At 42.0% G+C, this 13,185-nt stretch overlaps 1 protein-coding gene across 1 annotated transcript in view; it reads right to left on the reverse strand.

Moving 5' to 3' along the window:
* ITPK1 (inositol-tetrakisphosphate 1-kinase) overlaps positions 1–13,185 on the reverse strand; it is a 132,396-nt gene that overhangs the window by 74,694 nt on the left and 44,517 nt on the right. The window lies entirely within an intron of this gene.

Here is a 13,185-nt window from a genome sequence, read left to right on the forward strand (position 1 = left end):
CCTGGCACAGATGTCAACTGCCTCTGAAGAGCACAAGCATGCTGAGGTCAGGGGAAGGCATCCCTCTTCTGTAATTGGACACTTACCAATAATAATAAAAAAAACACTCTAGATAACAAAATCCAGTTAACCTAAGCATGGCATATGAAATCACAGGATGGCAATATAAGGGTTCCAAATAACTGTATCTATTACAGAATGCTTCCCAACTATTAAATATTTGGGAAAGAGGAGGAGGGGAAAAATTACAGCTATGGACTATGCAGCTGACCTAGTATTACATAAGCTTTTCAACACATCAGAAGATGTAGGAAAATAATCACATCTCCAGAGGTAAATAAATAAAATTAATCAAACAAACATGGTGAAACATGACACAGATCTACAAAAGATGGGTCAGGGCTCTCTCGCTGTATGACCGCTGATCCTGCAGACATAAAAAATTCAGCAAAGGTCATCTCTCAGACTACAGTGAAGAATGCCATTAGGCAAACCAGAGAAAGATAAGGGCTAATAGAAGAACAGGAAGGTGAAAGGGGAGCTAAATACAAGATGACAACTTCTTGCATGCTGAAAGCAGCAGTAGCAAAGCAAACCAGAGAGGTATGCACCCTTGGCATTCCTTGAGCACCAGTCTTGTGACCATTTTATTTAATACCTTCATTAGTGGCCTTAAGCACAATAAGTAGATTACTGACAGACCTTAATAATTACCCAGAAGTGCAAGCGACACCACCAGTTAGAAAGAAGAATAATACAGAAAGGTGAATAGAAAAATGGGACAAATGGTACAAATACCAAAAAATGAAAAGTTGCACATAGTTGGGCTAATGATTAAAAAAATAAACAATCTGACCTTTTCTCAGGGCAAGATGTGAGCATCACTGCTGACATAGGTCAGTTGCAAAGATAAATCCAATTCCACCAGGACCAGAAATGTGTACATTAGATGAGCTTTGTAAAAGGTAAGTTAAAATACCTTGTATTACTGAGACCCCAAATGGAACAACTGCACGCAGAATAGGTCATTCATGTCCAGACATAAAAAACAAAAATGAAACTAAATGCTTAAGAATTCAACCAAGCAATTAAAATATATGTGTGTGCATGTGTATAATATTTATCTCTTGGAGACTAGGGGATGGAGAAGGAAGAACTCATCTAGAGTATAGAAACTCTCTTCTGCACTTTATTCTCGTGGTCACAGGACTTAAAAACTGCATAGGAGCACTCAAGCTAATAAAAATTCTTAGAACATTACTCACTTTCTGGTAAGAAAATGCTTACCAATCATAAACAGTACTGCACTTAAATGCTGATCTACTTTATCCTCTGTTTGTGTTCTGGGGCATGCAATAGGACAAAGAACTCCACTATCCAGGAACACATATGATCCAGGAGCTCTGTAAAGATTCTTCTAGGAACAAAAGGAGAAAGAGGTGCAGAAGAGGAGATCAAGTGGAAAAGCCTCAAGTTTCAACCTCACATTTCACTTCCATTATAAATGGAGTGCTAAGTGAGTAGCACATGAGAGACAAGAAAAAAAAAGACCATCAGAAACCATCATTCAAGGGAAGCAGGTGAAGAGGCACTTTGTCATCTAGCCATAAAACAAGTCTGGCACCCTCCATAACTCCAAGTTCTCTCCACATCCACTTGAAGTCTTCCTCAGCAGATGGAGAAGGCCTCGCTGGATTTCTACAAGCATGCAGCAGGTTTTGGGTTTTTTTTCCTCCTTACAATGGGTGCTCTGACTTAAAGGTAAATCAACGACGTGAAATTAGGTCACAATTTAATTTTAATTAGTTAATAACAGTTTCAAGTGACATCTACCAAGCCTATCATCTGACTGTCGAAGCTTTAAAATGACACGCCCGCCCTCTACTATTCATTTTCTTTTCCCCTTTCACTGTTTGAAAGGCTCAGATGAACAGGAAAATGACTTCCTATTCAGGGAAGTTAGTGAATGCAGTGGTAATTAAATGGGCTAAAAAAGAACAGCTGAAATTGTACTTCTTATTCTTCACTCAACTGTTTTTACAGGAGTCTCAGATGTTCCTGTCACAGCACAAGGTAAAACATCCTCCAAAAATTCTATTGATTGCTGATATGTCTTCAACAGATGCTAAATCCAAGCCTCAGCATTTTTTAGCAGGCAAATATAGGAAGAGAACAGTTAAAATATAAGAACAGTGCTAGAGCGTGAAAAGCCTGTCTGTGTAGCTTCTAACCTCGTGACAGAAAATACCAAATAAAATTATAGAAGGTCTCTTATGATAACTTAGTTATCAAAGCACGACTGCATGCACGCTCTGATCCTAAGCCACTTATCTTGATGGTCAACCAAGTGTCTGTCAAGGCACCCTAACAAATTCCTACCTCCCTCTGGTCAATCAGAGCTGACAATGTTTCACTTGTTCTCACTTTCTTCCCTTCTCCCGCTTTCGAACAGGCATAGCTCCAAACTCATTCCTGATATCATCCTGGCATCTATTCTCCAGTACTTTCCCCCAGGCAGAATCCATTCTGCAGCCAACAGGCAGAACTCTGCCCCTCTCCTATTTCCCCCAGGCATCTCGCTCCCAGATATCCCATCTCTGCTGAAGTGTTTTTTCTGACCTCAGCTGTGTTTTTCATTGTAGTTGAACCTTAAGCTCATAATAATAGTTTCTGCTTTCTACTTCTGGCTTACCTCTGCTTTTGCTCTCTCGAAGTTGCCACCTTTTGTCATTCTCTAAATCTAGTTGCCAGGACCACAATTTAGAAGACATCAATTTTCTCAAGCTCTTTCCCTCTTGCAATCCAGATCTTGCAGATTTCTTTTGTTTCTTATCACTTCTAGATCAGATGGAAACCCTCCTGTGCTCACCTTCAACACTCTCAAGTTTATTATCTCCCATCTCATTCAGAGAGCTAACTTCCACCACAACTTCAAATACCCAATCAATGCTTTTACATTTTTTTCCCATATCTCCACTTTCACTTCTGAGAAGTTCTTCACAGGCATTTACAGAGCTCTATTATTATTAGACTTCATATTCTTTCTTCCAATTCCTGCTTTGCCATGCTGACTACAAAACTCCTGCTATTTCAACTTCCCTATTTCAGGAACAACCAAAATAAAAGGTTCATGATGATAACCAAGACTGTTCTGTATTGCTCCCTTGCCTTCCATAACCTATCTGTTGTCCCTTGTCTCACACAGTGAATTCTGCAGGGATGCTTTTTTCCCTTGTCACGTTTGTGACGTGCCCATCAGACTGGCTGCCAAAGCACAACAAGGCTTTGAATTACTGGGTTCCACAAGCCTGCGTTGTGCTGCCATTTCTCCAGAGGGCTGCCTGACTCCATCTGCTGGCCCCACCACAGACAAGCATTCAGAGTCCAGGACCATCAGCAATGGCAGCAAAGCCCCCGAGCTCCAGATGTACCAAGTATTGATTCCATGCAGGCAACATAATGAGACAAACTGTTGTTCTTCTGCACATATTAACTCCTGGCTAAATTCAAGCCTTTGATGTGCTTCCATGCTTGCTGCCCTCTTTATATTTGGAATAAGGTTAATTAATCCCACAGAGAAATACATATTGGTGCAACACTGAACCTAAATTAATGTGGCTACACAGCTTCCAGATGGTCAACAAAGAGACTAAACCACCACAGGCACAATAAGATTAACAGGGGCCAGGTGAGCAGAGTGGCATCTCACCTAAAATTAGAAATCTGATCAGGAAGAAAGTTGCTCATGATAAAAAATTAAACATGCATAAACACATTTCACATATTCATACATGTTTTCTTTCTCTTCTTCCCTATGAACTTTTCCTTATGGTATGCCAAGGAAGAAGTTTCTACACATTGCCACTCCAAGCTACCTTCTGATACTCAAAATTTCAGCTGGGCTTCACGTATTTCCCCCTGGCCTAATCCCACCAGTGCAGTCCCCCAGTGCCCGGAGGAAGTGCCTACATTTTGGGGAGGGAAAAGTAGGCTGAAATCCTTATAGTGCATCTAACAGACACAGCTTCATACTCAGAAATGCTCTCACACAATGATCCTTTGGCCAGAACACCAACACGAGCTCCTCCTGTTCCCGTCCCATGCACAAGAGCCAAGCACAATGGCACAAGCTGTCCCCTCCCAGTTGTCTGAGCAGAAAAATCTGAGACCATTTCACAGATGGCACCACTTGTACACCCAGACATCTTTACATTTAACTGAAAAAGAGCCTGTGTGATGACAAGATCCTTTCCACGTGTTTCCTGAAGGACTGTTAGGTCTCCACTGTTAGTCTCAGCAAGATATCCTGAAATCTTTTGGACACAAGTAGCATGAAACTCCCAGATCAAATTTAAATTTCCAAATGAATAAATGCCTCCTTATTAAAAATAAAGGGGTGAACAAGCTTTCCATTTTCATTTATGGCAAGATTTACATAGGGACGTGCTTCAGAAAACTTCAGGGAAAATATACTTAATGAGGAATATACTTAATGGAATGTGCTGGGAAAACAAACAAAAATGGTAATTCACACTCTTCGCATCCCCTGCCTTATTGTACTTGTTCAGTTCATCAGCTTGGAAAAGCTGACTTAACAACTTCAGATGCCCAACAAGCGGAGCTCCTGCAGAAGAAGTTTGCCCAAAGCATCGCAGAAGGAGCTGGGAGGCAACTGGGAGAGACTGCTTCCTGAGCCCCTGCAGCCATTCCTGCAGCAGAGCAGCACACAAAGCTGTCCAGCTCCTGACTGGAGTTACCCGAGGGAAACCCAAAAACCACATCCGGATCATCCAACCATCACTGCCCTCTTCATTGCTTCATGCTTCCCTGCAAGTACCCTATGTTTCTCCCATCCCTCTGGCAGGTGAGGATCACTTTATCCCCAGAACCCTGACCATGGCCCTCCACTGCTGGGCAGGAAGCACAGAGGTGCATGACCCAGCTGGCCCCAGTGGAGGGAATGCTGCCACGGCTCCCATTGTTCCTCTGCATCTGCTGCTGGGAGGAAATAACCTACTTGTCTGGGCTGGAACAGGGAATGTTGGAGAACTATGAATCAGAAATCTGCTTGTGTCAGTTTCCTAAACTTCAGCCATATGTTGTGTTAAAGGATTTTTTTTTGTTTTCCACGGTTGTGCAAATAAATAGAAAATTACCATCATTTTTCCTCCTTATTTCCTCCCATTTGCACAGTGGCAGAGAGGTGTAGTGGAGAAAGGCTGAGACCCACACAGCAGAGGTAGACTTTCCTCCTGCCTCTGTCACCTAATGCACTGCTGCAGCTGTAAGCAAGCTTTAATGCATACGAGACCTTCACGGCAATGAAAATCATGCTGCCACAAAACAGGAAGTGCTGCCGGATCCACAGGCATGTGTTGAATTGCTGAACTCCAGGCCAAGTCCTCAGGAAAACACACAAACCAGGAACAATGGAGGTGTTCTTCAAGCTGTGGCTGTAGGCACTGGGAGTGTCCTTCAGCTCTGAGATTGCAGAGTCTACCAAACATAAACACTTAAGCGCAATGGTGGGAACTGATTTGTGAAAGAGATGACTGTTAGGGACTGTTTGGAGTGGGTTTGGCTGGGGCAGAGTCAGTTTTCTCCACAATAGCCTGCATGTTAATGCATTACACCGGAGATCAAAGCAGCTCTGGTACCGGCACTGATAACTTTAGATACTACTGAGGAGATGCTGCTTGCCATTCAAAGAACTGCTATGCGATAAGATGGGGGAAGTTTTTCCAAAATTGCTCAGAGACAGGCTGGGCATCGCTCTACTGGTGGTGCACAATTCCTTTCACAACTTCATGTATTTTTTCTAAATCTTTTTTCCTTCACTCAGTAAACTGCCTTTATCTCAGCCCACGAGATTTCTTTCCTCACTTCTGCCCTTTTGATTTTCCTATTTGGAGCTAGCAGCTAGGAGAAAGGAGGAGATAATGGGGGCTTTAGCTGCTGGCAGCGGTCAGCCCCTCCATGGGTGTACAGACCATCTTCCAAATCTAAGCTCAAGCCATTGTGAAAGCACAGATTTAAAATAATGCTACACAATTAAAATCAGAAGTGAAGAGATCGGGCTGGTAGAGGCAGTTATTCCTATTGCTTGGGTAACCAAAGTGCTTTTTAAAAGTCCCCTTCCCATCTCTATGCAGTCATCCGCAGTCATTCTTCTGAGCTGGAAAGACACAGAAAGTACAAACTACATTTTGCACATTTCTGGCAACATGACATTTTCAGTTGTTTAATTTAGAAAGGAAACTCATTTCAATATTGATTGATCTTGAGTTTTGACAGTCCATTTTCTCCCTATTACACATTTTCCTCCAGTTATTTCAGCTGCTCAAAAGTTTTCACATTCGCCGAGTAATATTTAAAATATGCTGACCGAATACGCTCTTTCAAACACTGACACAGAAAAATTTCTAATTTATGGCAAAGAAGATGGCCAAAGGGCATTCCCAGTTCCCTAAAAAAATGAGTTGGCTATCTGCAAATCATACCCTAGCTCAACCATGTCATTTCTCACACGCCATTGCTGGTGAAGGAGGGCTGACGTAGGAGATCCATGGCAGCAACCCCTTTGCTCACATGGCCCTTGGCACCTGGCACAACGATCTCTGCAAGGAAGGAGGTGTCAGGTGTGAGTGTGGGATGGCAAGACTTCCACAGGAAAGGGGCAGACCTTTGCAGTCACACAGCTGATGCCAGCATTGCAGACATGGGCTAAAGGTGAACACAAAAAACAAAGAAGCAATTGATTTTAATAAGGTGCGTGATTTGAAACAAATACTAAAGTGTGTATATGGAAGTCAGTAAGTTGATAAACTTTCTCTTCTGATAGTAGTAGTTTAGCTAAAGACAAAAATCATTTCAGGAATTTGTATGAAAGCTGTTCATTGTAGATAAAAGAGATTGTCCTCATAATTATTATAAAGCCTCAAACTTGGAGAAGGAAAAACAGCGCCAAGTACGTTGTCCTCAGGTCACCAACCTGCACATTGGACTCTCTTTAGCTTCTCGCCAATTCTTCAAGAACAGCTCAATGGGAGGAGGTGGGAGATGGAAAGGTTTCAAATGAAAGTGTTATTCAAACTCCACTATATCCTACAAAAAACACAACAATACTGACATAGCAGAGATGCAGAAGACCTGGCTGGGTTCCAAAACACAACAACCATTTGTCTTCTTTGCCAGAGGCAAGAAGCAGCCAGGGATGCAGCTCAGGGGATAAAGTAGCACTACACTACAGCTCAAGGACGACTCTCAGGAGTAACATAATACATAAGAATAAAAGAAGACAAGTTAGATGAATGCCATTTGAGAACCTTTTCAGAGTGCACTGAGATTTCTTTAGAAGCAGCAAAATTAAGGATGCCAAAAAAATCTCCCAACACAGTTTTCTAAAATTTACTTGAGAGTGAAAATAAACTGACATGCAAAAGGCTTCATCTAAATCAGCCTGGAAAACCTACAAAGAAACCCGAGAACAGAACCCAGAACAAGAGAGTTGCCTAAAGGTATTTTGTGGAAATAAGTATTTTCCTAGAACTGACCATGTACCCTTTCAAATGCTTCTAAGAATCTGCAGAGTGACTTTACACACTTCAGTGAGAACTTTGAAAAGTGTCTCAAGCATTTCATAACATAGCAGGAAAAAAGGCAAAAATCCATCTAGAGGTTTTCATTATTTTGTCACAATACCTGCTTCAAAACTAATTTTCTCCTAATACCTGTAAGCCTACACTGCAGCAAAATCTGCATGTTAGAGAAAGGTACTGCAGTATAAGAGAGGAATAAAAACACAGAATTCTTGTCAACACTAAACCTGCAAAGCACAAACACTCCATGAAGCCACAAACTGTTGATTTCTTTTTTTTAATACCACTGTTCACTCATCAGGTGACTGTTTCAATAAGAATAAGTGAGAGCAGAAGTGCATGTGTCTCAAAAACAGACCCCTGTGCAAACATGCAAGGAGGAGCAAGGTGTAGGAGCTCAACTAGAAAAGGCTTCTCAAAGTGCAAATGAGAGGGAAGGGAGGAAAAAAAACTTCCTCTGTATCACAACAGGCTTAATGTAAAGTAAATTACAGTCCCTAAAGAACCACCCTAATGACATGGAATGGAAACAATGTCTTCTGCACTTTTCAGTGCTGCTGGAAAAAAGAGCACAACACTGGAAGGCACGCAGCGACCAGCAACAAAAAACAGGTTCAATTCCCACAAAAGGAGAGCTAAACATAGCTGAAAGACCCATGGCAACATACAGCTCCAAGTTCCAGGTCACAGCTAAGTTTAGTTGCTACCAGAGTCTCCTGGGTGATTGGTTTAAAACTGTTAGCTTACAAGAATACAAACAAGTTACCTTAAGATAAAGTCAGTGGATTTACAACTCATTAACAATGCTGAGGCCAGCTAGCTGTGGAGTAACCCAACTTCCACCCACAGTAAGACTGTTGTACTGAAAGAAGCACTGACATCTGAAAGATGCCATGCACTAGAAAGAGATAATGCCTGAGATGAAAAGTATACAAGAAGGATTAATTAGGACTTACGTGATGAAAAGGAGAAAGGAAACATATGGGCTGATTAGCAGGAAGACTTCTTGGCAGCAAAGCATTTAGATTCTGGAGTAAACCCCCATAGGAACTGCAGAAAGACGGACCTTAGGAACTTTAAAACAACAACCAAAAAAAAGTACACTGAACAATAGAAGAAAAAAAAGCAGGGGAGAATCCTGCACTTTGGGGAAATGTAGTGGTGGTTTTTCCACATCTACCGAGCCCCTGCCTCAGTTCAACCAACCAGCAAAGCTCGATGCAGGCCTTCTCACTATCGGGTCGTCTCCTGCTCTGGAAATGATCTAACCCATTCTGTGGAGACTACCATGCCCACTAACAAGGTAGGAGCCCAGTCAGTGTCTTGGGATACTGATACACATTGCTTAATACAATGTATTGCTTAATAAACTGTGTCACTCAAGCTGCAACTGCTCTGAGGTGTAACAAGCACTTCCAAAACTCAGCACGTACAAAGGTAGAACATCTGAATACAGCAACGCACACAGACCCACTGCAGTTTGAGATCACACCAGCAGCTGCCCTGCAGCAACGTGCAGCTGAGCAACTGCTGCGTTAGCTGTGACCTACAGCTATTTGCAAAGGGACATACCAAATGAAACCTATCTTGGTGGAGTGCTGCGTGTTGCAATGCACACTGTGGTTTCAGGCACTTCCTTGTATCAACTACCAACAACCAGGATTTTTTTCAGAAGTTCAGTTCATTTCATGAAAGGAACAGAGCTGCTCCCTTCAGTCCAGAAATGTAAAGAAATAATTCCTAATTCCTGACAAGTTCCTAGTCTAGACATGTGCACTTCGACACCGACCAGGCTCCCAGTGCAGCCAGGAACGCCCTGTGCAAATACAGCCCATGTTCTCTGCTGCCTGATAAGAGCACGCTGGGCACACTGGCTCAGCAGGTAGCAGGGTAAAGAACGTGCACTTCCATGGCACATCCTGTGTTGCATTTCTACACCACTGGCACTCACATCTCATAAAGATGCTGCAAGAGACAAAGGTAGGTCGTGAAAGGGATGCTCTGTCATATTTATTACCACAATGAGTAAATGACAATCAGATCTTAAGGATCATCAGCCTCATTGAAACCTCTAATCTTTACTGCCCTGTCCTCCTCTACACATCCCATAACCCAGAATAACCTCAGAAAAGCACTAGCCCTGTCAATCTCCAAAGTGCACTGGTGATGAGCACTGCACTGTGGGTAGGGTCAACCTTTGGCCTGCCTGCCAACGGTGGCAATTTCAAGTGCTTTATTGCCTGCATAAGCAAAGTTGAGGAATAGCTGAAATATGCTGAGTATGACTACATTTATCAAGTAACGTACAGCAGGAATTTCTTCTATGATTAAACCCAACAAAATAAATGTATCCATGTAAGATATCTCACTGTCTTTTCTATACCAAGAAAAGCAACGACAACAAAAAAAAAACAAACGTAAAGAAAACAGATGAACATTAATCCCCACATCACTGTAGTTTACCCTACCCTCCACAACAGATCACTTTTCTCCTCCTCCTCTTTTGCAGCCCCTTCTAGCCACCTCCAATGAATCCAAGGTGTCCCATGGTCACTGACACACCAGCCCCATGGTGCTCACAACCCTATCTTCACCAAAGCAATAGGACAAAATGCTGAAGCAACCAGGGAAAACAAGCCCTCACCATGCAAAGGAACATGCCAAGCTACAGAACACAAAACAATACAGCTACGTATTAGATCTGTTGGGAGAAGTGCTTCCCTACACCATCACGGACCTTAAAATCCATTTGATCAGTTCCAGTCTCCTAAATCCCTGATGAAGCTCAGAACAATACTGCCTGTGGCCAAAGTAAGGCCCACAGAAATTATGCAAGTTATTCAAAGCTTCCCATGTGGGAATGGGAACAAGTATAACTAACTGCTCAGAGCACCCACCACAAACAAACTTAAACATTTGGTTTTACTTTGCTTCCCTTAGCCAGTTGTTTGCTGCTTTTAGTGAGAACAGCAGGACCCACAGACAAACCAGGCAGACAGATACCTCAGGGGAATGTCTCCATCTCTCTACCGTACCGAGGGTCTGGCTTTCCCAGCGCATGCTTCCTCCAGAGCTCTTCACTACAGTAGGATGCAAGTCACTGCAAGGGGCACCTCTATTCCCAGCCTTGCATTTGCAGAATGATAAACTAAAGCTTATAAAAGGCAATTTGCCCTAATGTCCTCCTGTTTGATTTGAACCATGATAATGGCGCTATGATAGGGATCAAAAGGCAAGAACTGCAGAAAAGAACAGTACATTCTGCCTTCTCCTTCTGGTAAAGTTTCCGAATCCTTACTCTCCACGAGACAAACAGAAGGGAGAAATACGGAGCCTGTCAAGGAACAAAATAATGAAGATTCACCCAGCAGACATTAAGAATATATACAGGAGAACTCAGTTGTTTTCTTTTCTGCCTAAAATAAATGTCTCAAATAAGTGCTTCAAGTAACTTTCAAGTATTAAAAATAGTTTATGAAAAACTGGTGCCTTTAAGCTGTCTCCTTCTAGGGAGAAGTTCCCAGCAAGCATGATGGGAAAAATGAAGACCCAACAGCAATTCATTCCCAGCTCATCCTATAAACTGCATTTTTACTTCAATCTCCAATTGACCTAAGAGAGCTACACGTAAGTTAACAACTCACTACACAGAGGTGATGACAGCACAGTAGCAATTTACTGGACTTATTCTGGACTCCTTGATTTGGTTGGATTTTCCTTTTGGAATGAGCAACAAGGGAATTTTATTTTTTTTTTTAATTTATTTATTTTTAACCAGGGAATGTAAAAGTTTCTTTACTTTATCCCGTGCCTGAAGGAGGGGTGACCTCTGTTTTCCTCGTAATAAAACTTCTCTTTCCCAGTCTTTCTTTATGTTACACGTACCAAGCTTGTGACATTAGGCTGCTATTTCAGAATCAGAAAGTTCTCAGAGTTTTGGAGAAAATGCATGGTATTCTCAAAGCCATGGCTGGGACTGCTCTGTCTACAGCACATGGTCATGCACGGTAGACACACTTACGTTAGCCTTGATCTTCCTAAGGAAATGAGCAGAAGCAAAAAGGACAGAGTGACACTGACTTAGGTCCAAATCAACACCGTAACTACGTATCTCATGCTCTTCTTCAGATTAACCAGTTTGAATGGTGCCCTGGGCAGCCTGGTTTAGCATTTAACATGGAGGTTGGTGGCCCTGCAAGTGGCAGGGGGGTTGGAGATTCATGATCCTTGAGGTCCCTTCCAACCCTGACTATTCTGTGATTCTGTGAATGGAAAAGATGCCACTATTAACACCCCTAAGAGATAACACTGCTTTTCCAGCTACTCCACACAGACAATGCCCCAGGTCCTACACAAAGCTGCCTCTTCCAGCAGAGAAAATGCTGACAATCTCATCTGCACAGGTCTTGCTTGGCACAGACATCTCAGCTTTGCTCACACCACTGACCCAGTCACTGCTGGCAAAACCAAACTAAGCAACAACCCACATGGATGAGTGAAAATGTTAAACCTGACTTCACAATGAGAACTGCCTTCAGATCCTTCCTACTGATTTTCTTAAGCCCCAGTATAGACTCACCAACCATTCTGCTGCAACACTTTTTGCAAAGATGCACCCTACCTCTAAACAGTTAGAAAAAACAAGCTCACCCCCTTCCTCCCTTCTAAAACGCAGAAGAAAAAAACACATTAACAGTGCTCTTTTTACAGCACAGAGCAGCAATGCACTGCCTTGCCTGCACGGTACTTTCTTTAGATGAGAAGAGTATCTGCAAGTCATCTCACTACTTGGTTTCTAGATTTACATCTGCTGAATTTGAGTTGTTTCCACAGAATCAAAGTCTCTCTCCAAATATTTGAAGTATCTGGGGTACATTTCTTATAAAAGCTAAAAAAAAAAAAAAAAAAAAAAAAAAAAAGAGTTCATATCGAATTTTGTATGACTTGCCTTCTTTCCCCTCCACATAGCTAGCCCATATATGAAGAACACACATTCCTATTTGAATATGGTATCCAGCTAAGTGCAAAAAAAAAAAAGTGTAGAGTCACTGAAGCATTAACAGAACTTTTTGTTCTGCAAAGCTACTAGGAAATAAATACAACTTCTGTATATAAAAAGCTGCAATTTTAGCTTTCTTATGCCACACTACCAACAAGAAGTAGATTTACAAACACAAACATTTTTTCTTAAATAGAGATATGAGAAACACAAATACCAAAATCAAATGGTTTTGTAGAGCATAACTGTACGATAACCTCATTGAAACTGCAAGTCCACTGATGGCACACAAGCTAATGCATGTGGAATTTAGGATATTTTGGTGTCAAATTTAAGAAGTCCCCCAAATTAGAAAAGTCTCCCCAAAGTAGCAATAAAAGTATTGCAAATTTATCCAAATGCTTGTATGGGGAAAGACATCATGGAATAGCTTCAACACAGGGATCTGAGAGGTGATGCTTTCCTGTGCCCCAGAAACAGGAGTCTCCCATCCCTGCTCGCATCATTAAAGACTAGAGCAATCCCAATAGAAGCAATGCATGTCATGACAGTCAGAAAACTTGCTGGCATTTGGAATTCATTCAGAAA

The sequence above is a fragment of the Centrocercus urophasianus genome, unplaced genomic scaffold, assembly GCF_019232065.1.
Source record: "Centrocercus urophasianus isolate 14NV4802_14NV808 unplaced genomic scaffold, USGS_Curo_1.0 seq_14, whole genome shotgun sequence".
In the NCBI taxonomy this organism is placed as follows: Eukaryota; Metazoa; Chordata; class Aves; order Galliformes; family Phasianidae; genus Centrocercus; species Centrocercus urophasianus.